The sequence below is a fragment of the Rhinopithecus bieti genome, unplaced genomic scaffold (genome assembly GCF_001698545.2).
Source record: "Rhinopithecus bieti isolate Rb0 unplaced genomic scaffold, ASM169854v2 scaffold_5626, whole genome shotgun sequence".
In the NCBI taxonomy this organism is placed as follows: domain Eukaryota; kingdom Metazoa; phylum Chordata; class Mammalia; order Primates; family Cercopithecidae; genus Rhinopithecus; species Rhinopithecus bieti.
The window spans coordinates 7,552,434-7,556,540 of NW_016805666.1; positions in this window are offsets into that span (position 1 = coordinate 7,552,434).

Sequence of the window (4,107 nt, forward strand, 5' to 3'; positions counted from 1 at the left end):
TATTGAAATTATTCTCTACATCTCAGGTTCCTCATCCTTAGACTGGAGATGGCAAAAATAGTACCTGTCATATGCTGCTGTTGTGAGGATTAGTGATCTTGGTACCTGCAAAGTGCACAAAAGAGCTCCTGCAACATAGTAAGTCCTCAATATAAGTTGGCTAGTGTTACTGATATTGTTATGATTTTCAGTTTCCAACTCCCGTGAACAAGCAAGGTTGACAGAGACATGACTTACAGATAAGTAAGACAGATAATCCCATGGATTGAGACTTTCAGAGCCTTGATCAACTTCTTAGCAACACATAATTGTTTCCATGAAATAAAGACTTTTGTTCCCTCCAGGACATCTTTCTCATTCTTGATTTTTAAAAATTATGCTCTGATAAGTTTTCATGATTTACTTGCACATGAGTCATTTCACTGCCACCAATTCTATGAAAAGATTTAGAGAAAATACTGTTTGGGAAAAGGAACCAGTTGGAGCAATTGATTGATTCTCCAACTTTGTTGCATAAAAGATTTAGAATGACAGAGCCAAGGAGTCTAAATTTACACTAGTCCAGTATTTTCTCTTTAGATTTTCATCCCCAATCCCCCAACAAACTGACTCGGTCAAGTCACTGAATTAAATAAACCTAACTTTATTCAAGTGGTTTTGTGGGGATAGATACGGTTCTGAATGAAATCCTACCTTGAGACTGGGGCATAGGATATTTTGACAGAGAATTACAGCGGGTTAAGTAGATTCTTATTTAGAGAATCTTGTATTATGGTTTTTCTTACAACTGACTTACCTGATTTCACTTAGAAGTGAAATCTAAGAAGTTCTCTGCAGAAGCAAATATTTTCCACGTGTTAGATTTGCTCCCAGGAATAGAAAGACTCCAAGCGCTTCAGCTTGGAACTTCAGGCCTTCTTGTCTCATGTTTTATTACTTAATCCTAACCTTGTTTTTCCTCCCTCCCAACAAACATGTTCCTTAAGCATGGCTTGCTGATTTCTTACCTCTTAATGGGGGTGCAGATATTCCCCTTCCAGGCCTACCCACTCCTGCAGAACCCTTGCAGGGATAAACCCGCCTGCCCACAACAGCTCACCCCGTGGATCTGCTCAGCACCATCGGCTGCAGTTTTGATTTACTTACCTATAATATCCATAAAAGGTCTTGCTGATTTTTTCAGAACGGAATTCAGTGGTTCTCAACTCTGCCTGCATATTAGAATAACCTGGGAGGCTCTGAGTCAATGTGGAGACCAGATTCCACCACCACACCAATTGATTCAGATTCTCCAGGGGTGGGACCCAGGTATCTGTACTTTTCCAAAGCTCTCAAAGTGTAGCTGGGGCCAAGACCCACTTTTCAAAATGAGTGAAGCCTAAGAGCAGCTTAGGGACTCACAGGTGGTCCCTGGGTGTGTGAGGAGCCTGAGGAGGGAGTTGCAGAGACACCATGCCAATGGGAGTTCCAGCCATGGCTCCTTAGCACAGTGTGCTCAAAAGAAAGCCTCTTAGGTTACATCATCTGATCTGAAAATTCCAGACATGTGTCCTGCCTTTTCATTAAAAAAAAAAAAATGTATCATGGATAAAATGTACCACTTTAGAGTTGAACACTGAGAACACATGGACAGAGGGAGGGGAACAATACACACTGGGGCCTGTTGGGGGAGCGGTGGGCAAGGGGAGGGAGAGCATTAGAACAAATACCTAATGCAGTGGGGCTTAAAGCCTAGATGACGAGTTGATAGGTGCGGCAAACCATCATGGCACATATATACCTGTGTAACACACCTGCATGTTCTGCACATGTATCCCAGAACTTAAAACTATATAAAATATAAAATATTATATATATATATATACCACTTTAGCCATCTGAAGTATAGAGTTCAGTGGGATTAAGTACATTCACATTTTTGTACAACCATCACCACCATCCATCTCCTGAATTCTTTCATCTTCCCAAACTGAAACTCCGCACCCAGGAAACTCATTCCTCCTCCCTTTGGTTCATGAATTTGACTTTTTGTCTCTATGACTTTTGTCTCTATGACAAGTCTAGGTATCTCGTGGATACCTAACGGAAGCACACAATATTTTCCCTTTTGTGTCTCACTTACGTCACTTAAGATAATGTTTTCAAGGTTCCTCCATGGTAGAACATGTGGTGGAATTTAATTCCTTTTTAAGTCTGAGTCATATTCCATTGTATTGTACCAAATTTGTTTATCCATTTTTCTGTCAATAGTCATTGGGGTTGTTTCTAACTTTTGGTTGTTGTGAATAATGCTACTTTGAACACTGGTATCCAAATATCTGATCGAGTCCTTGCTTTCGATTCTTTTTGGTATGTACTAACCTGTTTTAACTCTGCAAGATTGCCCAGGACTTCTCCTCTAGAGAATAAAGAAATAACAATTCAAGTCTACCAAGAGTTAAGCCATTCTATAGATCGAATGGTATATGGAAAGCAGGCAGGTTGCAAATGGGCACTGGTGGAAATGTTTTCTTAGTGAAGTATAGGTAAAAAGAATCAGGAAAGCAACTTCGGCTAAAAATAGAGAAGAGTTTCTTGGTCATGAGCGGTAACAGCATCCCCACGCATCACAGAGTGCAGAGGCCACAAACAAGTGGGGCTCAGGCTGGGCCTCGTCTGCACATGTGTGACCTTGGCCTGCAGAGTGTTTTAACTTTTTAAAATTAATTGTCTACATTTGATAACAGGAAGATTTCATTCGAGAAATCCAGAGCTGTGGTTTCTCTTAAAGACACTTAAAGACACCGCCCACATTCCATCAAGCAGCAAATAGCCAAAGCTGATGGGCAGCTGCCCCCCTGAGCAGAGGCAACACACTCCAGGTGGCCACAGTCTCTACCCACCTCTGCCCCTCTCCGCAGTGAAACTGGCGTATGTCATTCATTTGTATTTCCTTCCTGGTACCTGAGAGCATTTGCACTTATTACTCACGATCTAACCCAAACCTCCCACAGCACAGGTGAAAAACCCAAGCCTCTTAGGGTTGGGTCACTTGGCCAAGGTGACATGGTAACTTGGGCCCAGAATAAAAGCAGAACTTAAGTCACCAGACTCCTTGCCCAGAGCACTTTTTGTTTTCAGCCTTACTGAGGTATAACTGACATATAATAAACTGTGCACAATTAAAGTATACAGTTTGATGAGTTGTGATATATGTACACATGTGTGAAACAGTCACCACAATAAAGATTATGACTATATCCATCACACCCAAAAGTTGTTGCATGTCCTTTGGTAATCCCTGCTGTCCTCTCCTCCCTGCCCACGCCCCTGTGTCTCTAGGCAACCACTGATCTGCTTCCTGTCACTATAGATTAGTTTGCCTGCTCTAGAATTTTATAGAAATGGGATCATATAATATGCACTCTTTTCGTCTGGCTTCTTTCACGCAGCATAATTGTTTTGAGATTCATCCGTGTTGTTATGTGTTACAGTCGTTTATTCCTTTTTACTTTTATGTAGTATTTTGTTGTACAGATATACCACAAGTTTTTATCCAATTGCCCTGTTGATGGACATTTCGGTTGTTTCCGCATTTTTTGGGATTACAAATGGAGCTGCTATCAACTCCACGAAATACTTCTAGGATGCATTTTTCTTCTTGTATCTTTTCCTTCCCACCATGACACTAGTAATTCATAAGGGATCTGTGTAGTTTGAATGTATTCCAATACCTTTAGCTCTACTGTTTGATTTGGCTCAAAGAAGCCAAGAGGACGTAAGTATTCCCATGTGTTTTAGAAGCCCAAAGTCAGTAAGACGAAACCGAACATCAAGAAATTGAAGCAGGCCGGGTGCAGTGGCTCACGCCTGTAATCCCAGCACTCTGGGAGGCCAAGGTGGGCGGATCACAAGGTCAGGAGATTGAGACCATCCTGGCTAACACGGTGAAACCCCGTCTCTACTAAAAATACAAAAAATTAGCTGGGCGTGGTGGCGGGCGCCTGTAGTCTAAGGAGGCTGAAGCAGGAGAATGGTGTGAACCCGGGAGGCAGAGCTTGCAGTGAGCAGAGACCGTGCCACTGCACTCCAGCCTGGGCGACAGAGCGACACTTCGTCTCAAAAAAA